We start from the raw sequence: 27,235 nt of genomic DNA on the forward strand, positions 1-27,235 counted from the left end.
TGCTGAGTGCACTGCTGCCCGATTCTGCAGCTGTCTTTTATCAGTGTAGGGACTGAGGGACAGTCTGCAAATCGCTAGCTACTAGGTCCACAAAGGTCCTTTTAAGGACTGGTATAGGTGTACAGTATATAGGGTTGTACACGTATAATCTACTTTCTTTCAAATATAGAAAGAATATTATACTTGACTGCTGCCTGATTCTGCAGCTGTCTTTTATCAGTGTAGGGACTGAGGGACAGTCTCTATCATGGTGCTGGTGCTCTCTATCATGGTGCTGGTGTCAGTGCTCTTTATCACGGTGCTGGTGTCAGTGCTCTCTATCATGGTGCTGGTCTCAGTGCTCTCTATCACGGTGCTGGTGTCAGTGCTCTCTATCTCGGTGCTGGTGTCAGTGCTCTCTATCTCGGTACTGGTCTCAGTGCTCTCTATCACGGTGCTGGTGTCAGTGCTCTCTATCTCGGTGCTGGTGTCAGTGCTTTCTATCACGGTGGTCATCTCCTGCACCATCTTCATAGCCTGCCCTGACCTTTCCTCTCCTGAATTGTCAAAATTTCACAGATAAAAAAAGAATGCTTGTCATTGTCGATCCCAGATTCACTTCATACTTTTGTTATGTCAGTGGCCATGTGGTGGGACTATGTGTGCACAGCTAGTAAGTATTTTGTGGCTGAAAATATGACCTGTAGGTTTTTAAGGTTCGCCTGCCATTAAAGTCAATGAGGCCCACCGCGAACTTTGCGGTTTGCAAACTTTTGGCCACGTTCACAGTTTGCCGTTCGCGAAACGTCCCGTCGGAAATTTGTCCATCACTACTCCCTAAGACATACCAGTCCCTATGGGAAAACCCCACCCACAGTCAAGAGAATAACGCAGCTTGTCAGGCCTGGAAAGGTGGATGCGATGAGCAGGTGCCCCCTTTCCCTCCTGAACCATATCAGGCCACATGCCGTCAACATGGGGGGAGGGGGACCTTGCCTTATCCCCATGTTGATGAGGAAAAGGGCCTTTTCCCCACAACCCCGGCCCGGTGGTTGTGGGGGTCTTCTGGCGGGGGCTCATCAGAATCTGGAAGTCTCTTACCAATAAGTGTGCTCCCAGATATTGCACCCCCTCCATGTGAAAGAGTAAAGGGTCCAGTGGATGACAGCTCAGATATACAAAACAATGACACCCCGGGTGATGTCATTGACCAAATATGGGCATGTCCATATTTGTCCAGTGATGTCACTGAGATACCCTGATCCATGGTTGTGGGGAAGAGGCCCTTGTCCTCATCAATATGGGGACAAGATGATTTGCCAAGAGGGTCCCCCCTGGCAAGGTACCTCTTTCATGTTGCCGGCATGTGGCCTGGAATGGTTCAGGAAGGGGGGGGGGGGGGGCGCTCGTTTTGGCCTACCAGGCTACATACTAAGTGTCTGGTATGGATTTTTTTTCAGGGAGCGGGTGAACCCAACAGATATAAAACTTTTTTTATACAATGTATAAATGGTAGAAAGAAAAAAAAACCTGCAGTAATAGTGACCCCAAACCATTTCCTCTTCACATTGCACTTCCCTATATCGCCCCCCTCTAGTAGGGTCACTATAGATGACTGCCTAGTTGGCTTAAACCAGCTCTAGACTGCACATCTTCATTGACTCTTTTTTTCCTTGGAAGATCGCATGGCTATCTGCGTTCTAAATTTTTAAGCATTCTTGAAATCTAAAACATTGCGGAAGAATATCAAAAGAAAATGCCCAGTTGTGTGGCAGAGACTTGGCGATGCCCCTGTATGTTCCCCCCCCCCCCCCCCCCCGATTTCCTGCACTGGATTCTTCTCTGATGTCAGATGTGAAAGTGATGAGCGTAGAAGGGAAACGCTCTCTTCACACCGGCGACTTCTGAGCTGCGCTCGATAATCCCCCCCAGATTTATGGCGGTTAAATAGCGTTGAGGATGGAGCCCAGGGCACTCGGGAGTTTATTTAATACGCACTGCATTAGCCAGGCATAAATTTATCTCTGCAAATGAGAGAGCGGCCGCCTTGTGCCGGAATCGGAGTGGGCGGCAAATCATTCCGCCATGACACCCCGGTCACTTATGGTGACGGATAGTTAATGCTGGAGGATGAGGGCGATTCATTGTTCCGCCGCTTGTACAATCGTGGCGCCCCGCTGATCTCTTGCACGGGACGGGGACGGGGCTGACGGATGTATCGGACTGGCAGGAAAATTGCAATAAAGCCGATAGATATATAGAAACGATAATACGGCTCATGATGCCGAGTGTCATCTACAGTGTAGAATAGGAATGTCGGAGAGACTTCGGCAAAACGAATGGTGTTGCCAGCCAAAATTCACCAGAGTGGACATTTTTAATTTCATTGAACTGTTTCGGTGAATTTTTTACAGAGGGTAATGTTGTTGGCTGTATTTAGTGCAGGTTTAATTTATTTAATTTAGTATTCTTTTATATGTTTTTTGTTTTGTTTTTTAACTGCTGCTTTACATTTAAAAAAAAAATATGTAATTAAATGTATTTATTTAGCATTTAACCTCCTCGCGCCCGCCCTATAGCCGAATGACGGCCGTAGAGCAGGCACGTTCGTCCGGGCGGTCGTCCCTGGACGGCCTGATGTTTACTTCCGCAATGCGCGCCGCCGCGGGCGCGCATCGCGGAAGTTCTGTGTTCGCCGTGTCCAGGCAAACACAGATCGCTGTAAACGGCCAATCACAGCGGCCGTTTACAGCGTGATCGGCGTGTCCAATGGGAGATGATCTCATATGTAAACATATGAGATCATCTCGCAGCGCCGCTCTCCTTCCTCGCACAGACAGTGCGAGAGGGGAGAGATGAACGGCTGCAGCGGCAGCCGTTCTGATTGTGGAAAAAAAAAAATTAAAAAAATGAAATAAAAAGTGCCATCCGCCCCCAGCAGTGCCATCCGCCCCCAGCAGTGCCATCCGCCCCCAGCAGTGCCATCTGCCCCAGTGCCATCCACCCCAGTGCTACCTGCCCCCAGTGCCATCCACCCCAGTGCTACCTGCCCCCAGTGCCATCCACCCCAGTGCTACCTGCCCCTAGTGCCATCCACCCCAGTGCTACCTGCCCCCAGTGCCATCCACCCCAGTGCTACCTGCCCCCAGTGCCATCCACCCCAGTGCTACCTGCCCCCAGTGCCATCCACCCCAGTGCCACCTGCCGTCAGTGCCACCTGCCCCCAGTGCCACCTGCCGTCAGTGCCACCTGCCGTCAGTGCCACGTGTCATCAGTGCCACATAGTGCCATCTGTCATCAGTGCCACGTATCAGTGCCATTTGTCATCAGTGCCACCTGTCAGTGTCACGTGCCATCTGTTGTCAGTGTCACGTGTCATCAATGCCACTTATCAGTGCCATCTGTCATCAGTGTCACGCGTAATCGGTGCCATGTATTAGTGCCATCTGTCATCGGTGGCACATATTAGTGCCACGTATTAGTGCCATCTGTCATCGGTGCCACGTTTCAGTGCCACGTGTCATCAGTGCCACGTATTAGTGCCACGTGTCATCAGTGCCACGTATAAGTGCCACGCGTCATCAGTGCCACATATTAGTGCCATCTGTCATCAGTGCCACATATTAGTGCCATCTGTCATCAGTGCCACCTGTCATCATTGCCACGTATCAGTGCCATCTGTCATCAGTGTCACGTGTCATTGTCCTGGTGCTTCAAAAGTGTAATAAATAGTCAACAAGTTAGATGTGTAACTTATGTTCCTAGAACACATGATGGCGCTACCTGCATGTTGGGCCTCTCTATGTGGCCAGGCTGTGAAAAAGTCCCACACATGTGGTATTGTAATACTCAGGAGGAGTAGCAGAATTTTTTGGGGGGTGTCATTTGTGGTATACACATGCCACGTGAGAGAAATAACCTATTACAATGACAATTTTGTGGAGAAAAAAAAAAAAAATGAAAAATCTTAATTTTGCAAAGAATTGTGGGAAAAAAATGACAACATCAAAAAGCTCACTATACCTCTTATTAAATACCTTGGAATGTCTACTTTCCAAAAAGGGGTCATTTGGGGGGTATTTGTACTTTCCTGGCTTGTTCGGGTCACAAGAAGCGAGATAGGCCACCAGTACATCAGATGTGATCAATTTTGTGCGATTCGCACCACAGCTTGTAGACGCTCTAACTTTCACAAAGACCAAATAATATCCACTAATTTGGGTTATTTTTACCAAAGACATGTAGCAGTATAAATTGTGACCAAAATTTATGAAGAAAAATTAATAATTTGCATAATTCTGTCACAGAAACAAAGAAATATGCGTTTTTTTTCAAAATTTTCGGTCTTTTTTCATTTATAGCGCAAAAAATAAAAACCCCAGAGGTGATCAAATACCACCAAAAGAAAGCTCTATTTGTGGGAAAAAAAGGACAAAAAATTCATTTGGGTACAGTGTTGCATGACTGAGTAATTGTCATTCAAATTGTGAGAGCACCGAAAGCTGAAAATTGGTCTGGGCAGGAAGGTGTTTAAGTGCCCTGTAAGCAAGTGGTTAACATTATTTGTCTTTTTATATTTTGTTTCTTTGATTTTTTTTTCCCTTTTTTATTTTTTATTCTAGTTTTATTTTATTTATTTTTTTATGTTGCCTGTTTTTTTTTTGTTGTTGTTTTTTTTTTTTTTTACATAATTATGAGTCTAATGGGTCATTTTTGGCACAAGAACGCATCCAGGGTAGTTGAAAGAGCTACACCTGACAACTTTTGAACAACTTTTAGGCTGCAGTCACACTTCAGCGCTCTTTCAACTACTGTACCCTGGTTCTTGTGCCAAAAATTACCCATAAGACTCATAATTTTGTAAAAAAAAAAAAAAAAGGCAAAAAGGCAACATAAAAATATATAAATAGCATTCTTCAGATCATTTTTTTAATATTTTTTTATGGTGCCTTTTTTTTTTTTTTTTTACAAAATTATGAGTCTGATGGGTAATTTTTGGCACAAGAACCAGGGTATAGTAGTTGAAAGAGCTACACCTGGTAACTTTTGGGCAACTTTTAACTATGATTACCAGATTTTCAATATTAACTGCTTTATATTTTTTATTTTACTTTTTTATTTTAATTTATTTATTTAGCATTCTTCTGATTTTTTTTTTTATATATATATTTTTTATGTTGACTTTTTTTTTTTTTTTTTTTTATAATTATGAGTCTAATAGGTCATTTTTGGCACAAGAACCAGTGTACAGTAGTTGAAAGAGCTACACCTGGCAACTTTTGGGCAACTTTTAACTATGGTGATCAGATTTTCAAAATGAAATCTGGGGACACCCTACTGACCACGCCCCTTTTTCTGAACCACTCCTAAAAAATCACGCCCCGCAATTTACAGTCATACCCACAAAACCGCCATCAGTATGTTCCTTGCATGCATGACTGGCACCAGCAGCACCATATTGATGCTAGCGCCACCGCTAGTGGTGGGTGCGAACAAACTGCACGAACAGTGGGAGGCGCTGTTTTTTGTTATGGTTAAATAATGTCTGAGTTAACTGAGTGCAGGGGTCATGAATGTACAAGCAAACCCCAAGCAAAATGTAACCCCTCCCCACTCCCAATTCTATTCCCCCCACCCCCATGACAAAACCTCCAGTGCAAATTGAATGGTACTCACTGGACCTTGGCATTGCGGTACATCTGCAGGTGAGCGCTCTGGCTCCCAGCTTTACGTCCGCCCACATTTTTCCTTCGACATGTAAATTAGCTGCCTACTTCTATCCATGCCCTCTGCCTATTAGATCTGTAGCACAGAGCCTAGGGAAGTGCCCTGAAAACCCTCCTTGGCTTTGTGCTACAGGTCTAACAGGCAGTGGGCGGACCAATGTGTAGGTAGGTGCAGTTAGCTACTCTGCCACTAGGTGGCTCTGTTCCAGAATAGTGTCTAGTTACGGAAAGCAGTGTCATTGGGTGCTAGGGCCCTTTTAGTTAGAGCCCTTCTGTGGTGAGTCAGGTCCCAGTTATAAGCCAGGCTGGGAGGAGGTTAGGAGGAGCCCTAGTACTATTGGGGCATAGGAGCCAGATACCCCACCATCAGGTAGATGGAGCCAGCAAGTGGAGACCCTGGACAGGGCTGGAGGCTCGGGAGAGGTAGACCTGCACCCAAAAGAGCTGGCTGTTACCAGACCTTTATGAGGGTGGGGGCTTGGGTGGATGGCAAGAGGCCTTTTAGGCAAGGCCAAGAGTTCCCTGAGTGAGGCTATGCCCCTGAAGGGTCACAGGAGAGGTGTACCCATGGAGGAGGTGACTGCAGAGATCCCATCTAAGTGGATATTAATGACCCCGGGGGTAGAAAGATTGTTTTAGGGAAGATGGCTTACTGAACGTACTGAACATGCTGTATGATGCTTTCACCTGTTACTGCTGTGGATTGTCCACTACATGTGATTGACAATATACTGTCAAGTGACCCCAGATTGTATGTCAATGTGATGAGATTGTACCATCTTCCAAGTACCACCAGTAAAGTGCAGCAATCCTATTTGTGTGTGGCCATATCTTCCTTTGGGGATATAAAGGTTCGCGGCCTGAATGTCGGGAGGAGGCCTTTGGCATGGAGTTGGGCACAAGAAGGCAGAGTTACTCTTTATATCTTCCAGGCCCCTCAAAATGGGAACTGTACCGGGCAAATGGGGACAGATGGCAGCCATATTTTAACCTCTTTCAACTGGGAAACACATATATGATCAAAAATGGTTGCCTGAAAACAAGAAATCTGCCACCCACGGGTTCGATCGATTACCAGAACTTGATCAATCGCAACTGGGCTACAGATTGATAGCTTCAATACAGGTCACTGAACAAATCAATCAAAACCAGAAACATACTATGGATAAAACATTTTTTGAAATTGCCATAAAGTGGCAATGTGTATCAAGAAATGTCTCATTGACATGTTCGGTGAAGACAATTAGTGCAGGAAGTAAGCTGGGCTGGGTAACACCAGGTATGGTAAGTGATACGGCTGTTGGATATGGTGGGCTGGTCATAAGATCCCATACTTTGGATTAAGAGTGAGTAGTGGTTTGGTGATGGAAGGTCTGTCAGTGGGCAGGGATTTCTGCCACCCCTGTGCTGAGTTCCCGGGTCTGTACTCCCGCTGTGCCCATTATGAGGGGTTCCCACCATCCCTGTGCTGAGTTCCCGGATCTGTATACCTGCTGTGCCCATTATGAGGGGTTCCAACCATCCCTGTGCTGAGTTCCCGGATCTGTATACCTGCTGTGCCCATTATGAGGGGTTCCAACCATCCCTGTGCTGAGTTCCGGGCCTATACTCCTGCTGTGCCCATTATGAAGGGTTCCCACCATCCCTGTTCTGTGTTCCCAGGTCTGTACACCTGCTGTGCCCATTATGAGGGGTTCCCACCATCCCTGTGCTGAGTTCCCGGGTCTGTACACCCGCTGTGCCCATTATGAGGGGTTCCCACCATCCCTGTGCTGAGTTCCCGGGTCTGTACACCTGCTGTGCCCATTATGAGGGGTTCCCTACATCCCTGTGCTGAGTTCCCAGGTCTGTACTCCCACTGTGCCCATTATGAGGGGTTCATTTTGTTTATTGAAAATCTTACAAACAACAACAATTGCGCACAACATAATCCCTACGTGAGAGCCAGAGAAGGAACATCACCGTCACCATGCATGTAGCCTTTTATCAAAATTATATTGGATCTGAAAATCTAAGGGAGTGAAAGAAGAATACAAAGAAAGCCGCACACCCCGAGATCAACAGGCAGCAGCTACAGAGCCCTGATATTCCTCCACACCTTTATCCAGGCCTCCTGCTGCCACCTGTCTTTCTCAAGACCCCGAATCTTCCCAACTTCACCCAGAATGTTCTGCATCACCACTTCGACAGGGAGGATTTTACCCCGTAAGGATACCTGACACCGTGCACTCCACGTGAAATAACGGACTACTAAACTAACTTAAAAAAGTGTTTCCAAATCATAATCCCGACGAGTCTGGAAAGCCCCATACACCCACTCTGCATAACTCATATGTGGAAGAAAGGGTATACTCAGAGTCCTCCCCACCCTCTTGTACACATCTATATTAAAAGGGCACTGAAGTAGAAAGTGATCCATGGACTCCACCGCTCCTCCACACTCCACTCTCGGGCAGCCCCGATCACTCATGGAAAGAAACTTCAAGTTGCCCTTCACATATAGTTTTCCATGAAAGGCAAGCCAAGCCTGATCCCTAAATTTCATTGGGATTCTCTCCAAATTAATCAACTGCAAACCCACCTCCAAAACCAGGCTTGGGCAATCCCTCAAGGCCAGTGGCTCGCAAAAAGCGGAGCTCATGATCCGCTTCTCAAGAAGTTTCCTTGGAAGAGATCTGACTTCTCCTGCTGTTACCTGCCACTGCTGAAGTATTTTCAAACATGGGGCAACATAAGCCGGGAGCTTATCATGCTTGACCCTCAGGCTTTTCACTGGCCCGCCATTTTCCCAGTCTCGTAGAAAGGGCCTAAACCAGGACTGGAAAATACCAACCCACCCAGGTGGTCTCTCTGCCAACATGTTACCAAGATTGTACTTCACAAACATCAGAGAGAAAAAGACTACAGGGTTGATCATCCCTTGACCACCCTCACGCCTAGGAAGGTAAGTCACATTCCTTTATTCTGTTTATTCTGTTCCCCCTTAACAGCTGGAAGAAACAAGTATAGACCCTGGTATAGAGAGAAGCTGGCAAAACGCAAACAAAACTGACATATAGAAAAATCGGGATCAGGTAAGTCTTGATCAGATCAACCTTTTCCCTCAAGGAAAGCTGCCAACCTTTCCAGCTTGCCACCTTGGCATCGGCATTCTCCAGCCTGTTCACCCAATTTGCATGACCATAGTCACCTGGGCCAAATTCAATGCCTAGAACTCTAATTTTTTTGTTCTCTGGGAAGTCATCTGGGAGAACAAAGCTCTCACCCTCCACGCCCATCCAGAAAACTTCACACTTGTCCTGGTTGACCTTTGAACCTGATGCCTCTGTATACTGCCTTATCACTGAGACCACCTCCTGCGCCTCCCAGTCCCAGAGATAAAAACAGAAATCATCAGCATAGGCCACAACCTTCAAAGGAGGCTCACCAGCGATGCCCAAAGGTATCCCACACAATGGTCCATTCTCTAACCTTCTAATGAAGGGGTCGGTTGCAAACACATATAACAGAGGACTCAATGGGCACCCCTGACGCACACCCGAGCCGACCACAAAGGGTTGCCCGACCCAACCATTAACCAGAGGAAAGCTTTCAGCCCCTTTGTACAAAATCTTGAGCCAATCAATGAAACCCCCCTCCAGGCCATATCTGCCAAGAAGGAGCCATAAGTACTCATGATTAACCTGATCAAAGGCCTTAGCCTGATCCAATGTTAGCAAAAATTTACCCCAACCTACAACGCTCTAAGGCCTGCCGGACAGCTAACACTGCTGAGAAAGTGCTTCTACCTTGGACCGAACAGTGCTTGTGGTGGGATAACAAACTGCCTGCCACTGGTGATAATCGCCAGAAAAAAATCTTTGCCAGTATCTTTCTATCGACATTAAGAAGGCTAATGGGGCGCCAATTCTCAATCGTCGAAGGATCTTTACCCTTTGACAGAAGGATCACTGCAGATTGCCTCATGGAGGGAGGGAGAGAACCCTCCTGCAAACAGCCATTAAAAACCTCCGCAAGGTAGGGAGCCAGGATCGTCTTAAAACATTTATAAAACTCAGCTGTCAACCCATCTGGCCCTGGCGTTTTATTGATGGCCAGTTTATCAATAGCCTGGACTACCTCATCTGCAGTGATTTCATCTGTCAAATTCATCAAAGGAACATTACTTTCCAGTCCTGGTGTAGAGTCCAAAAAACCCAACATCCTTGTCTGATCAAGGTTCCTTCCTCCCATGAGATCGGCATAGTATGACCTGACCACCTCCAGGATCCCTGACCTAGACTTCGTCAGAGAGCCCATACTGTCCTTCAGGCCATGGACCGTCTTAACTGCTACGCTTTGTTTACAGTTCTGGTAAGGGTCAGGCGAATGGTATTTCCCGTAATCCCTCTCCTGAACCAAAGAGACATGCCGGTCATATTCATGTCTCCTAAGGAGGAGCTTCACCTCAGAGATCACCCCAGAATCTCCTCCATTCGAAACAAGGCGGTCAAGTTTCCTCCGCAAACGCTGGTAGGTGATATACTTATCTTGCTGCTTCTTTCTTCCTATGGCCTTGAAAAGCCTAACAGTCCGCTGTTTTACAAGCTCCCACCATTCTAACTTGCTGTTGCAAAAGTCTAGGATCGTTACCTGTGCTTGAAAAAAATCCTCAAAGGATTGTCTTACTCTCTCGTCTTCCAGGAGGGCCGAATTCAATCTCCAGATACCCCTCCCCCTAGGTGGCATGTCTGAGGCATTCAGAGTCACAGATATAATACAGTGGTCAGAAAACTCCACTGCCCGACACACAGGTGCCGAAAAAGCAGAGTCTCCCTTTTAAAAAAAAACTATCTATCCTACTCTGACTACTACCTCGCTGAAAAGTGAACCCCGTGCCGTCTGGGCAACGCTTAATGTGCGCATCTACCAGACCTGCTTCCCTAACTATCGCATTGAGAAAAAGGGTGTCATAGCCCAGCTTATCTCTGAAACCTCTCCTGTCTTTAGACCTAGTAATGGTGTTAAAATCACCTCCAAATATAACCTGCTGGGCCGTAAAAAGAAAAGGCTTAATCTTTGTAAAGAGGCATTTCCTGTCCCACTTCGTCTGGGGACCATAGATGTTAATCAGGCACAAGTCCTGCCCCCTTACAGAGACGTCCAAGACCATGCATCTCCCAATCTCTACCTCAATTACCCGCCGGCACGTTACCATACCATAAAAAAGGACTGCAACCCCGCTGTAAGGCTCGGCCGCAAGAGACCAAAATGAGGGACCACGTCTCCACTCCTTCTTTGCCAGATGTATATCGGCCAGACTACTCAGATGGGTCTCTTGTAAAAACAAAATGTCAGCATCAAACTCGCTAAACAAAAATAAGGCCATATGACGAGCGCTTACTGATCTTAAGCTGGCAACATTAATGGTTGCCACTTTTAACGGAGTGGGAACAGCCATTAGGATAGTTGAGGCAGACGTTTCTTAGCCTGACTACTCCCTCTCCCTGGAGAACCAGCACGCTTTGTTGCCCCCTGGCACTCATCATCCATAGAGGACCATGAACTGAACGAGTCCCAATCATCACCATCATCCAACAGGACCTTAAACTTATTTTCCAAAGGCAAAACTTTAGGATTGAAGGGAACTGAATCCCTTTTTTTCCTTCTTTTGCCCCTCCTCCTCCTATCCTCCAAACCAGAACTAGCCTCCCCGCACCTATCCCCCCATTCACCCCCCTCCCCCTTCTCTTATCTACCACCAGGCCAGCCTCCCCACTAGTTTCCCCACTCCTCTGCACCCCACAATCCGCAATAGAAACCCTGCAGCGTCGGGGGAGGGGGACTGGCACCACACCTGACACACCAGCCTCAGCACCTCTTGCTGCCTCTGCAATTTTAGAAGACACAGAAGGATTTGACACATTCTTGGCATCTGAAACTTTACATACAGACTGGGAAGACACGGGCACACTAGGTACACGCACAGACTGGGGAGACACAGACATACTGGGTATTGGCACAGACTGGGGAGACACAGACACATTGGGTATGGGCACAGACTGGGGAGACACATTGGGTATGGGCACAGACACATTGGGTATTGGCACAGACTCAGATGGACTCACAGGCCCTCCAGCTGCTGAGCTCTGTGCATCCTCCATGTCCAGACGGAAGAACTCTCTCATGAGCTCAGGCTTGTTGTGCATTGCCTCAGGACACTGACTGTAAGGCTGTCCCACCACATTGCACAGATTACACCTTATAATATTACAGTCCTTTGCCAAATGTTCTATACCCTGACACAGAGAGCACTTCATCACTGGACAGGAGGGTGCAAGATGCCCTTTATCTCCACACTTGTTGCAGAGCTTTGGCTGGCCCGGGTAGAAGATGGTCAGCCTGTCCCTCCCCAGGAAAGCTGAGGATGGCAGATGCTGGACAACATTGTCAATGACCTTTCATTTTAGCTGTACAGACCATCCCCCTGTCCATATTCCCCGATCGTCCAAAATCTTTTTTAGGGGGCTCAGGACGTCCCCATACCTCCTCAACCATACAGTTAGATCCCCTTGGGGTATGGACTCATTACGGACAAGAATTGTCACCATTTTAATGAGGGGCTGGCGTGAAATAAGTTTGGGGATGAGCCCTTTCCAGTCCGGCAGGCCCCTGCACACGTGTTCATACTTCTCCCAAAATATGTCCAAAGACTCCCGGACGGATAAAGGACAAATCATATTCATAGGAACCTGCCGGACTGATCAAGGCGAAGATATCCGCAGGCCTAAACCCCATCTGCAGGATTTTATCCACCACTGTCCTCCTATGTGGGGGGTTTCCATCACCTTCCCATTTCAACTGGACAACATTCCTCCTTTTAAACAGGGAGGAAGATAGAAAGTCCCCATGCTCCTTCCCTGCTTGCTCCCCCTTCCCAGATCCTGTGGCAGCAACACCAGCATAAGTTTTTCTTCCACCACCAGCATTTGCAGTCTTGTCCTCAGATACATTCAAGCCTGCTGGCCGAGAGTCTGAATCAGCTGGGATAGCAGTCTTCTGATTAGCAGAGGCAGGACCCACCCCCTCCCCCGAACACTCAGCTTCAATCCTGGGAGCCATCACAGTCTTGGCTGCTGTAGACTGCTGGAGAGCTGTAGCACTACTGCTCCCATCATCTCCTCCACCATACACAGGAACAGCAGCTGTGTCTGGTCCAGACAAAGTCTCTTTATTGTCCATGGACCTCTCTGCAGACTGAAGCTGACAGTTATTAGCAGATGTTATTGCTTGCTGTACATTGTCTATGGGTCTGGGCTGACTGTCTATAGTACTACAACCCTCAGCAGGCCCATTGTCATTAAAGTTCCCACCATCCTGCACACACACTGTACCTGCACCTGCTCTCTCCACAGGTCTTTCCTCCACAGGGCTGGGAACGGTGTCCATCTTCTCCTCACCATCCTGGGGAGCTGCATCCGGACTGGTCTCCAGTTTATTAATGAAATCCAGCATGTTAGAACCTTCATCCTCCTGCTCAGATGTTCCACATTGCTGGGGGGGGAAGGGGACAGAGGCCTCCGCCATTGAGGGCTCAGCAGATGTCTGAGGTGTTGAAGAGCTGGGCTCATCCTCCGGGCCCACTTTCTCACTCTCTGCTGTCTGTACCTGCATCTCCTCACTCTTCATGCAGGAAGCGGCTCCTCTTCTCATTTGGCTAAACCTTTCTTCATTTCTGTATTTTTCTTTAAATGTTCCACTATTCTCCTTCAGAGAACTCACCATATCCTTCTGCTTCCGCAGAGCTTGTTCCAGATCTTTCAATTCAGGCCTCAGAGCCGGTCTCTTCTTGCTGAACACTTTAGCACAAATCTGCTTTTTCTTTTTAAATTCGGCTTTCAAAGCTACCAACTTCTCCTCTTCCTTCTTAATCCGCTTCAGCGTTTCCACAATCCTCCGTCTAAAGGCAGACAGAGATTCATCTTTCCTTCGGCCAGGCCCAGAATATTCCACAGGCTGAGGCCCATCCAGGGGGCCCCCGCAAGGGTCCTCCCCAGGATCCAGCATCTCTCCTGGGGCAGAGAAGTAACTCTAGCCCCTGGTCTCTGGAAGCACAGGAGCAAAGGAACAAGCAACCTCACACCTCACTGTCAAGGAGCAGAATGGCAGTTTCCCACCATCCCTGTGCTGAGTTTCCGGGTCTGTACACATGCTGTGCCCATTATGAGGGGGGTTCCCACCATCCCTGTGCTGAGTTCCCGGGTCTGTACACCCGCTGTGCCCATTATGAGGGGTTCCCACCATCCCTGTGCTGAGTTCCCGGGTCTGTACACCCGCTGTGCCCATTATGAGGGGTTCCCATCATCCCCGTGCTGAGTTCTTAGATCTGTACACCCACTGTGTCCATTATGAGGGCTTCACACCATCCCTGTGACAAGTTCCTGGGTCTGTACACCCGCTGTGCCCATTATGAGGGGTTCCCACCATCCCTGTTCTGAGTTCCCAGGTCTGTACACCTGCTGTGCCCATTATGAGGGGTTCCCACCATCCCCGTGCTGAGTTCTTAGATCTGTACACCCGCTGTGCCCATTATGAGGGGTTCCCACCATCCCTGTGCTGATTTTTCATTTATTTTATATTGTGGATATTGTAGGAAGAGTTGCAAACTGTCGGTAAACTTAAAAACAGTTTGCAAAATCCATAATTTTTGCATCTGTCCGTGAATGTTGAATAAGTAAGTAGTCTGCATGTCCCTAACAGACATTCATGAACAGAAGCAAAAATTACGGGTTTTACAAACTATTCGTAAATTTACTGACAGTTGGCAACTCTGGTGGGCGGGGACACCCAAAACTCCTAGTGAGCGGTACCAGTTTTCGGAGTTATGGCCCGGAGATCTCACTGTTGGAGAAGACTTGTATATCACTTTTGGGTGGATAGGCCCTTCAATGCCCCAATTCCGGTGCCAATTTTATTTTCCAGGTGAGAGTCACTTCTGCATCATCCTATAATCGCTGACAAAATGTCGCCATAAACATGAAATAAGCCAATGAGATGTTTGCGCTGCATCCTGATGATCCATGAAACCGATCGTGTTCTTTTTTTGGCGCCGGCACGTTTTAGGCTCCGGCGGTATTTATCTACAAGACGCCAGCGTAAGAGTAAAACCCTCCCCGGCTTTCATCTCTCTTACACACACCGTGCGCTGATAACAGTCATTTCCCTCCTCTGACTGACTCCGCTGAACACTGTGCGGCTCAGTAGGCATTTAATAATCCTCCGCCGTTATCCGCCGGAGAGAGTGCCGCGTCTCTGCGGTTACACACTTCATTGTCAGATCATTTAATGGTTCTCTGGGTCGGAAAAATAGCGATGTGGAGAGCTGCGGAGTTTCTCTGGAATTATCTCCTCCGTCGGGTCTGCGGATCGGAATAACACTTGTCAGACGCCGGCTGTAATACTCATATTATCGCTCTGATTTCACCTGCAGAGCGCCTCGTTACCGTCACCGAGAAGAAGATGTCCCCAATACCGGGGGGGGGGGGGGGGGGGAGCATTTCTCCCACACCTGCAGCACTACCGACCTTGAAAGTTGTGAATCTTTTTCCCATCATGTAAAGTTTAGCTTACGGTAAACTGTATCTAAACCCAAAACTTTGTAGTCTTAGATGGAGTGTGGAAGGGTTAGAACCCCTGCCAGGGTTTTATTGCTGTCTGTGTCCCCACTGAGAAGATTCACCAGATTTAGGCCTTGTAAAACACGTATTTTGCTCTTTGAATAACGATTCATGTTTGGATGACCCTTTGTTGAGTTTCACCTTTGTTGTATTGCCTCCTCGCTTCCTACTTTAACCCCTTGGACCCTGCGGTTGTGTGTCACTTGCAGAGCGACCCCATTCTGTCACGTACCTGACTGGAGACCAGTGGCGGCTGGTGCTCAAAAGTTTTGGGGAGTGCAAACAAACTGAAAAACAAAACCCATCAAATGCAGCCACTGTACCATCAAACACAGCCACTGTGCCCATCAATTGCCGCCACTGTGCCCATCAATTGCCACCACTGTGCCCATCAAACGCAGCCACTGTGCCCATCAATTGCCACCACTGTGCCCATCAAATGCATCCACTGTGCCCATCAAACGCAGCCACTGTGCCCATCATATGCCGCCACTGTGCCCATCAATTGCGGCCACTGTGCCATCAAACGCAGCCACTGTACCATCAAATGCAGCCACTGTGCCATCAAACACAGCCACTGTGCCCATCAATTGCCGCCAATGTGCCCATCAATTGCCACCACTGTGCCCATCAAACGCATCCACTGTGCCCATCAATTGCTGCCACTGTGCCATCAAACGCAGCCACTGTGCTCCCATAAAATGCAGCCACTGTGCCCATCAATTGCTTCCACTGTGCCTATCAATTGCAGCCACTGAGCCATCAAACGCAGCCACTGTGCCCCATCAAACGCAGCCACTGTGCCCATCAATTGCCGCCAATGTGCCCAAACGCAGCCACTGTGCCCATCAATTGCTGCCTTTGTGCCATCAAACGCAGGCGCTGTGCCCAAACATAGGCACTGTGCACAAATGCAGCCACTGTGTCCAGCAATTGGCGCCACTGTGCCCCATCAAACGCAGCCACTGTGCCATATCAAATGCTGCCAGTGTGCCCCCCCCCCCCCCCCCGCTGGCCCGCCGTTTGCACTTATCTGTCTCGGTGGGACAGCTCCTCGATGTCTTCTCCCGCCCTCTCTTCTTGTCCTCTGCTATGATTGGATGCCTGGTGTCCAATCACAGAAAATATAATTTCAGACAATCAGGTGACGGGTAACAGATCCAAGCACCTGATTGGCGGAGAGGCGGTTTAGTGTTAGGAAAGCGAATATTCATTCACTTTTCTAACACAGCTGAGTGACCTGCATCCCCCCCCCCCAAAAGCGTCCCCTTTATTTTTATAATTAATCAGAAATTAATCATTTTTGGATGGGGAAGCGTCCTCAGGGGAAAATTAGACGTGAGGCGGTGTATTCCCTCGGTGCGGACGTACCAGGAAATGATTCATTAGTCCGGAAAATCTTTGAATCTCGTTTCAGTCAGATTGTAATAAAATATCTAAATCCAACAGCAGAAATGGAAGAGAAGGCAGATATGTTTTCTTCATTTTCACCCGGTGGTTCTGCCAGTAACTCACTTCCAGTCTTCGGGTGACAACGCTCAGTCACTGTGCTGGATCTATGGAGGAGCCGTGTTGTCACCCTAGGAGAGCACTGTAGAACCCTTCTTCTCTGTCTGTCTCCTATTGTGCCCACACTGCCCAGTGACACTGACCTGCTCTCTCTGGTGGTGCTGGACAGAATGTCGCTCTCTCTGGTGGTGCAGGTACAGCGTGGCTCTCTCTCTCTGGTGATGTGGGTACAGCGTGTCTCTCTCTCTCTCTGGTGGTGCGGGTACAGCGTGGCTCTCTCTCTCTGGTGGTGCGGGTACAACGTGGCTCTCTCTGGTGGTGCGGTACAGCATGGCTCTCCCTCTCTGATCGTGCGGTACAGTGTGGCTCTCCATCTTTGGTGGTGTGGGTACAGAGTGGCTCTCTCTGGTGGTGTGGTACAGCGTAGCTCTCCCTCTCTGATGGTGCGGATTCATAGTGGCTCTCTCTCTGTTGGTGCGGGTACAGCATGGCTCTCATGGCTCCCTGGTGATGCAGTACAGCGTGACTCTTTCTGGTGGTGTGATACAGTGTGGCTCTCTCTGGTGGTGTGGGTACAGTGTGGCTCTCTGGTGGTGTGGGTACAGCGTGGCTCTCTCTCTGGTGGTGTGGGTACAGCGTGGCTCTCTCTCTGGTGGTGTGGGTACAGCGTGGCTCTCTCTGGTGGTGTGGGTACAGCGTGGCTCTCTCTGGTGGTGTGGGTACAGCATGGATCTCTCTCTGGTGGTGTGGGTACAGCATGGCTCTCTCTCTGGTGTTGTGGGTACAGCGTGGCTTTCTCTCTGGTGGTGGGAGTACAGCAGGGCTTTCTCTCTGGTGGTGTGGGTACAGCATGACTCTCTCTCTGGTGGTGGGGGTGCAGTGTGGCTCTCTCTGGTGGTGTGGGTACAGCGTGGTTCTCTGGTGGTGTGGGTACAGCGTGGCTCTCTCTTTCTGGTGGTGTGGATAGAAGGTGGCTATCTCTGGTGGTGTGGGTACAGCGTGGTTCTCTCTCTGGTTGTGTGGGTGCAGCGTGGCTCTCTCTCTGGTGGTGTGGGTACAGCGTGATTCTCTCTCTGGTTGTGTGGGTGCAGCGTGGCTCTCTTTCTGGTGGTGTGGGTACAGCATGGCTCTCTCTCTGGTGTTGTGGGGACAGCGTGGCTCTCTCTCTGGTGGTGTGGGGACAGTGTGGCTCTCTCTCTGGTGGTGTGAGGACAGCGTGGCTCTCTCTCTAGTGGTGTGGGGACACCGTGGCTCTCTCTGGTGGTGTGGGGACAGCGTGGCTCTCTCTCTCTGGTGGTGTGGGTACAGTGTGTCTCGCTCTCTCTGGTGTGGGTACAGCGTGGCTCTCTGGTGGTGTGGGTACAGCGTGGCTCTCTCTCTGGTGGTGTGAGTACAGCATGGCTCTCTCTGGTGGTGTGGGTACAGCATAGCTCTCTCTGGTGGTGTGGGTACAGCATGGCTCTCTACTGGTGTGGGTACAGCGTGGCTCTCTCTCTCTGGTGGTCTGGGTACAGCATGGCTCTCTCTCTGGTGGTGTGGGTAAACAACATCAGGGTCCCCAGAGAGCCCCCCTTACATCAGAGTCCCTAGAGAGCCCCTCTTACATCAGGGTCCCCAGAGAGCCCCCATTTACGGTAGAATCCCCAGAGAGCCCCCCTTACATCAGGGTCCCCATAGAGCCTCATCTTACATCAGAGTCCCCAGAGAGCCCTCTCTTACATCAGGTTCCCCAGAGAGCCTCCCACTTACACCAGAGTCCCCAGAGAGCCCCTCTTACATCAGGGTCCCCAGAGAGCCCCCCCCTTAAATCAGAGTACCCAGAGAGCCCCTCTTACATCAGGGTCCCCAGAGAGCCCCCCCTTACATCAGAGTCCCTAAAGAGCCCCTCTTACATCAGGGTCCCCAGAGAGCCCCCACTTACATCAGGGTCCCCAGAGAGCCCCCACTTACGGTGGAGTCCCTAGAGAGCCCCCCTTACATCAGGGTCCCCAGAGAGCCCCCTCCTTATATCAGGGTCCCCAGAGAGTCCCCTCCTTACATCAGGGTCCCCAGAGAACCTCCCCCTTACATCGGGGTCCCCAGAGAGCCCCCCCTTACATCAGGGTCCCAAGAGATCCCCCCTTACATCAGGCTCCCCAGAGAGCCTCACCTTACATCAGGGTCTCTAGAGCCCCCTGATTACATATCGGTCCCCAGAGAGCCTCCCCCTTACATCAGGGTCCCCAGAGAGCCCCCCCTTATGGTAGAGTCCCCAGAGAGCCCCACTTATATCAGGGTCTCCAGAGAGCCTTCCCCTAACATCAGGGTCCCCAGAGAGCCTCCCCCTTACATCAGGGTCCCCAGAGAGCCCCCTCTTACATCAGGGTCCCCAGAGAGCCTCCCCCTTGTATCAGGGTCCCCAGAGAGCCCCCCTTGTATCAGGGTTCCCAGAGAGCTCCCCCCTTGTATCAGGGTTCCCAGAGAGCACCCCCCACTTACATCAGGGTCCCCAGGGAGCCCCTCCTTACATCAGGGTCCCCAGAGAGAGGGTGGGCAGTGAGAGATGATGTAATCTATCTACTGCCCGTGGCTGCACAGTGAGGGTGGAACAGCGGTGATGCAGGGTGGAGGATGAGTTGATGTAATCTCTCTGCTCTCTTGCTCGCCCGGCTCTCCTGTGCTGCAGAGAGGCCACGGCCCAGTAGTGGGCTTTGGCCCTGTGGTTGGGAGTCCCTGGGACTCTGGGCTGCGGGCCCCAGATTTGGGGCCATACCCGCAAAAGCCACCCCCTAGCAACGCCACTGCTCACGGCAACTGCATAGATGTGAACAGAGGATGAGAGCTGTTAGAAAGGTCCAGCATAGGAGCTGAGGTAGAGACACGTAGACAAGCAGTGGATTCCCCAAGGTCAATGTGCAAATGTAGGTGACGGCGAGCCAACACTTCTGTGGATTGAGATCAGTAGTATAGATTGAATGTATAATATTATTGATGAGAAGTGTGAAGAGCCCATACACCAGGTCAGATGAAGGGAAGAACTGAGCATAGATGAAAAAACAGATACTCAAAAAAACACCAAATATGAAAGAGGGTCCTCTCGGCGGCTCTCAGCAGCTCTCGAGTCCTTTCGGGTCCTCTTGCCGGCTCACGGGTCCTCTTGGTGGCTCTCGGTTCTCTTGGCGGCTCTCGGGTCCTCTTGGTGGCTTTCAGGTCCTCTTGGCGGCTCACAGGTCCTCTCGGCGGCTCTCGGGTCCTCTCATCAGCTCTCGGGTCCTCTCTGCGGCTCTTGGTGGCTCTCGGGTCCTCTCAGCAGATCTCGGGTCCTCTCAGCGGCTCTTGGGTCCTCTCATCAGCTCTCGGGTCCTCTCTGCGGCTCTTGGTGGCTCTCGGGTCCTCTCAGCAGATCTGGGGTCCTCTCAGCGGCTCTTGGGTCCTCTTGGCGGCTCTGGGGTCCTCTCTGCGGCTCTCGTGGCTCTCGCGTACTCTCAGCAGATTTCGGGTCCTCTTAGCAGATCTGGGGTCCTCTCAGCGGCTCTCGGGTCCTCTCCGTGGCTCTCGGGTCCTCTCGCAGTCCCATGCGGAGCCAAGATTAGCCGAGTGTACTCGGCTTGGCTCACAGTCACGCCCAGTCCCTGTGTTATGTCCATCATAAGGCGGGACTGGGCGTCCTGCGGGGCCCCCTATTGGGCGGGGCCCATGTGCTTGAACCCAGTCAAGCCCAATGATAAGTCTGGCCATGGGTGCAACAGTACTTGAATTCATTGAAAAATCCTGATTCCTGGACCAAAGCCTGATTTCGAGGGCATATATGTAAGCATTTTGTGATTCCACTGGTTAAATAAATACTTATTTACTGTTTATACTTTATGTTTTGGTTTTTTTATCTAGGAAATATATCTATGTAAACGATGAGCTGTCAAAATATGCCGTACCTCTGGATGCAATTTAATTCAATTCATTCAAGTACTACCGTAAATGAAAGCATCTGGTAGGCATGCATTCTCAGCTCATTACCAATATATATTTCTTGTAAACGTGTATATATTCATTATTCATGATATACCGTATTTATGTAATTCTTTTTTGACATGATTGTCACAATAATTGCCATGTAGAATTTTTCATTATTGTTTGTTTCTTTTGTAGTATTTAAATTCATGCAACGCTTTCAAAAGCTCCTGAGGAAGCTCTTATGAGCGAAACATGTAGGGTAAGAAGTGGTTGCACATGTTGTATGAATATCATGCTTCTGAACATTTATTGTCATTTTAAAGAAACGTACGTCCAAATAAAATTTATATTTCTATAAATTTACTGTATATCTTTTTTTAGTACCTTTTTAAAGTCCCGCTTGTCCTTTACTGTGTTCAATAAATTCATTAAAGTGTAGTTTCCCCAAAAAACTGCGGCATAAATACCGTGTGACATAAAAAAAAATTGCGAGAAGGAAGTGTCACCAGAATCTCCAAAATTGGGTCCAAAATTGTAATCACATAGTATAAAAAAAATAAAAAAAGTATCAAAATAATTATATCAAAATAAAAAAGAAATAAAAACAAATAATACATAAATAATAATAATAAAATAAATAATAAAATAAAAAATAAAATAACATAAAAATAGCATTAAAAAAGCCAAGTTTCGGAGCCACACTGAACCCCTTCATCAGGCATGTGACCTGGTGACCTTGGTGACCTGGTGACCTTGGTCTCATGCCTGATGAGGGGGTCCTGCATGGCTCTGAAACGTCGCTTTTTTTTTATACTATTTTTATTTTATTTTATTTGTTATTTTATTTTTTATTATTTATTAATTATTACATTTTATTTATTATTTATTTTTATTTGTTAAATCTGTTTCTGCAGTGCCTTTTGCTGTGCGTTTTGATTTTTGCGCACGTGATTTTACGGCAATTTGCATTTTTGCATTTTTTTGGGCAGATTAAAAAACACAAATTGCTGCAAAATGCATTACATGCTTTTCTGCAGCTTTGAACCACTAAAGAACCATTTAAAAGTCCCCGACTCTTTCAGATGTGAACGTGTCCCATAGGAAATCATGTAAATGAACTGTAGTGCATTTCTGCAAAAAGCACCAAAAAACACATAGATGTGAACCAGGTCTAAGACGTTTAGTAACATAATGGGGTTAAAAAAACGAAAATTAGCCCTTTATAGTAGAAAAAACAGATAATCACTACTGTAAGGGGATCGTTTTTTTTACTGTAGAACAGTGAGTGTAATATTTACAGGAGCGATTATTTGCTCTTTTTGTACTATAAAGGGCTAATTTTAGTTTTTTTAACCCCATTATGTTACTGGCTGATTAATCGATTATGAAAATAGTAATCGATTAATTTCATAATCGATTAGTTGTCGATTAATCGATTAGTTGTTTCAGCCCTAATAACATTACATGACAAACATGTCTAATGTATGACAAACGCTGTGATGAGAGAAAAGAAAAATAGGTGAAAACTGTGCAAACTAGAGCTCATATGTTACCATGGAAACATTGTATGCCAATAACTTTTAATAAAAAAATATTTTTTCAAATTTACTTTTACTATTAATTAAATCTACTTTTACTATTTCATTTACTATTTATTCACCTCGCTGGGGGAATTTTCCCATACTGTATTATTTTGGGGTGTGCAGCACCATTACCTCTCCTTATATGTGTTTTTCCCATGCAACACACATCATTTTATTCTCTAGGGTCTCTGCTAATAAAAAAAAATATATATATATATATATATATATATATATGCAATGTTTGGGGGTTCTATGTAATTTTCTAGCAAAAAAAAAAAAAAAGATTTTTCCATGGAGGTGAAGAAGAAGAGACATGCCCTGTACACGCGGTCGCCGGAAAAAGTGCAATTGGACCTTGTCGTCGGAATATTCGATCGTATGTGGGCTCCATCTGACTTTTTCCTTCTGAATTTCCGACACACAAATCTCTCTGCTCTCTTGCCCGCCCGGGTCTCCCGTGCTGCCTGCCCGCTCTCTGCCTCTCCCGTGCTGCAGAGAGGCCACGGCCCAGTAGTGGGCTGTGGCCCCGTGGTTGGGGGCCCCTGGGCCTCAGGTATATGGGCCCCAGATTCGGGGCTATAGCCCCAAAAGCCACTACCCTAGCAATGCCACTGCTCACGGCAACTGCATAGGTGTAAACAGAGGATGAGAGCTGTTATGCCCCGTACACATGGTCGGACTTTCTCAGACGGAAAACGTGCGATCGGACCGCGTTGTCGGAAAATCCGATCATGCGTGGGCTCCATCGGACTTTTCCCATCGGAATTTCGGACACACAAATCTCTCTGCTCTCTTGCCCGCCCGGGTCTCCCGTGCCGCCTGCCCGCTCTCTGACTCTCCCGTGCTGCAGAGAGGCCACGGCCAAGTAGTGGGCTGTGGCCCCGTGGTTGGGGGCCCCTGGGACTCGGGGCTATGGGCCCCAGATTCGGGGCTATAGCCCCAAAAGCCACCCCCCTAGCAATGCCACTGCTCACGGCAACTGCATAGGTGTGAACAGAGGATGAGCGCTGTTATGCCCCGTATACATGGTCTGAGTTTGACGGAAAACGTGCGATCGGATCGCGTTGTCGGAAAATCCGATCGTGCGTGGGCTCCATCTGACTTTTCCCGTCGTAATTTCCGACACACAAATCTCTCTGCTCTCCTGCCCGCCCGGGTCTCCCGTGCTGCAGAGAGGCCATGGCCCAGTAGTGGGCTGCGGCCCTGTGGTTGGGGGCCCTTGGGACTCAGGGATATGGGCCCCAGATTCGGGGGGCTATAGCCCTAAAAGCCACCCCCCTAGCAATGCCACTGCTCACGGCAACTGCATAGGTGTGAACAGTGGATGAGAACTGTTATGCCCCGTACACACGGTTGGACTTTTCCCGACGGAAAACGTGTGATCGGACCGCGTTGTCAGAAAATCCGATCGTGCGTGGGCTCCATCGGACTTTTTCCGTCGGAAATTTCCAATGCACAAAGTTTGAGAGCCGGATCTAAAATTTTTCCCGACAACAAAAAAATCCGATCTTTTAAATTCCGATCGCATTTAGACAATTCCGATGGACAAAGTGCCACGCGGGCTCGGAATAAATTACGAGACGAAAGCTATTGGCTACTGGCCCGTTTTATAGTCCCGTCGTACGTATCGTACGTCACGGCGTTCAGAACGATCGGATTTTTCCGACAACTTTGTGTATGCAAGACTAGTTTGGGCCAAAATCTGCCGTAAAAAAAAAATCTGACAGATTTTGTCGGCGGAACGTCCGACCGCGTGCACGGGGCCTCAGAATCGCGCCCGGTAGGGAAGTGGTTAATGTTTGTACCTGTGCGCGGTCCCCCAGACAGTCCGAATTATTCCCTAATCGCTCAGACAGGTAGAATCCCGTCGTCTTTATGTAGCGGTATTAAACGTTTCCTATTAGCGGTTGCCCTCCGCGCTCCATTTGTCTGTACGTCTGATCCGACGCCGAGATATTGTCCGCCATTCTGGAAGTAATTACGGGGTGGGAAGAGGAAATCCAACATGAAAAATGTTTTTGTCACGCCGCTCAATACATCAACAAACACTCCCGGCACTTCCACTCTCTTTAAAAGTTTTATTGATTTAAAGTCGCGATCTGTCGGACGGCACTTTGTCAGAGGAGAAATAAATATCTAATCGTAAGTTTAAAGCTGAACTCCGGGCAGAGGGAACAGACACAGATTGATGCAACATTGGATTCTGTAAAGTAGTTCTATAGGCATGTATTTTTATTTTTTTTTTATTTATTTTTTCACCAATACATCTGTATTCCAGCATTGAGTACAATGCCAAAACTGTCCAGCATCGCCATTTGTCCAGCATGCAGTTGAGCGACATCGAATGTTATCAGGTTATTGTCTTTTCTAAACAAATGTTCTTTCATAATGGGCAGTAGGAATATACTGCATTTCGACCACTAGATGGAGCTGAAAAGAGAGAAAATACATCTTTTTGTAGTAAAGGATATAATGTAACGATTCTAGAGGGAATTAACTAAATTAGTTACATTCGCTTCGTAATTCCTTCTAGCGTTCTCTAGTTCTAAAGCAGGCGTAGGCAACCTCGGCCCTCCAGCTGCCATGAAACATTGCAAGACCCTGACAATTACAGGCATGACTCCTAGAGGCAGAGGCATGGTCGGACTTGTAGTTTTACCACAGCTGGAGGGCCGAGGTTGCCTAGCCCCGTTCGAAAGTGTTGGAGATCATGCTGGACTGACTCATTAATTTGAGGGTCTGTGAGTGGGTGATGGTGGGGGGGGGGGGCGGTTTGGGAGAGTTTTCTCCAAATTCTGTCTCAACTTAGCAGAAGAGGGGTGGGGAGCCCTTTTAGGGGGCTTGGGGTGCTACCTCGGGATACGGCCACAAGGCCATTTCCGCATATACTTGTAGGGGAAGATAAACGGAATGCCCAGTATCCAATTAGAAGCAAAATGGAGGTGAATATGTCGTCGTTTTATTGAAAGTAGCAAAAACTGATCAAGCCAACGCGTTTCGGGCGAACAAAGACTCCCCCTTCTTCAGGGCTATCAGAGAAATATATATATATATATATATATATACAGTGCCTTGCGAAAGTATTCGCCCCCCTTGAACTTTTCAACCTTTTGCCACATTTCAGGCTTCAAACATAAAGATATAAAATTTTAATTTTTTGTGAAGAATCACCAACAAGTGGGACACAATTGTGAAGTGGAAGGAAATCTATTGGATTTTTGAAACTTTTTTAGCAAATAAAAAACTGAAAAGTGGGGCGTGCAAAATGATTCGGCCCCCTTGCGTTAATACTTTGTAGAGCCACCTTTTGCTGCGATTACAGCTGCAAGTCGCTTGGGGTGTCTCTATCTGTTTTGCACATCGAGAGACTGAAATTCTTGCCCATTCTTCCTTGCAAAACAGCTGGAGCTCAGTGAGGTTGGATGGAGAGCGTTTGTGAACAGCAGTTTTCAGCTCTTTCCACAGATTCTCGATTGGATTCAGGTCTGGACTTTGACTTGGCCATTCTAACACCTGGATACGTTTATTTGTGAACCATTCCTTTGTAGATTTTGCTGTATGTTTGGGATCATTGTCTTGTTGGAAGATAAATCTCCGTCCCAGTTTCAGGTCTTTTGCAGACTCCAACAGGTTTTCATCCAGAATGGTCCTGTATTTGGCTGCATCCATCTTCCCCTCAATTTTAACCATCTTCCCTGTCCCTGCTGAAGAAAAGCAGGCCCAAACCATGATGCTGCCACCACCATGTGTGACAGTGGGGATGGTGTGTTGAGGGTGATGAGCTGTGTTGCTTTTACGCCAAACATATCGTTTTGCATTGTGGGCAAAAAGTTGGATTTTGGTTTAATCTGACCAGAGCACCTTCTTCCACATGTTTGGTGTGTCTCCCAGGTGGCTTGTGGCAAACTTTAGACGAGACTTTTTATGGATATCTTTGAGAAATGGCTTTCTTCTTGCCACTCTTCCATAAAGGCCAGATTTGTGCAGTGTACGACTGATTGTTGTCCTATGGACAGACTCTCCCACCTCAGCTGTAGTTCTCTGCAGTTCATCCAGAGTGATCATGGGCCTCTTGGCTGCATCTCTGATCAGTCTTCTCCTTGTCTGAGCTGAAACTTTAGAGGGACGGCCAGGTCTTGGTAGATTTGCAGTGGTCTGATACTCCTTCCATTTCAAAATGATCGCTTGCACAGTGCTCCTTGGGATGTTTAAAGCTTGGGAAACCTTTTTGTATCCAAATCCGGCTTTAAACTTCTCCACAACAGTATTACGGACCTGCCTGGTGTGTTCCTTGGTCTTCATGATGCTCTCTGCGCTTTCAACAGAACCCTGAGACTATCACAGAGCAGGTGCATTTATACAGAGACTTGATTACACACAGGTGGATTCTATTTATCACCATCAGTCATTTAGGACAACATTGGATCATTCAGAGATCCTCGCTGAACTTCTGGAGTGAGTTTGCTGCACTGAAAGTAAAGGGGCCGAATAATTTTGCACGCACCACTTTTTAGTTTTTTATTTGCTAAAAAAGTTTAAATTATCCAATAGATTTCGTTCCACTGCACAATTGTGTCCCACTTGTTGGTGATTCTTCACAAAAAATTAAAATTTTATATCTTTATGTTTGAAGCCTGAAATGTGGCAAAAGGTTGAAAAGTTCAAAGGGGGCCGAATACTTTCGCAAGGCACTGTATATATATATATATATATATATATATATATATATATATATATATATATATATATATATATATATATATATATATGCACAAGGCCGTCTTTAATATTGATTGGACCCTGGGCAACTGTTGTCTTGGGCCCTCCCGAATCCAACTATTTTTCGGGCTCA

This window comes from Lithobates pipiens, unplaced genomic scaffold (genome assembly GCF_037356315.1).
Source record: "Lithobates pipiens isolate NorthernLeopardFrog02 unplaced genomic scaffold, aLitPip1_a1.2 Scaffold_19, whole genome shotgun sequence".
NCBI classification, from domain to species: domain Eukaryota; kingdom Metazoa; phylum Chordata; class Amphibia; order Anura; family Ranidae; genus Lithobates; species Lithobates pipiens.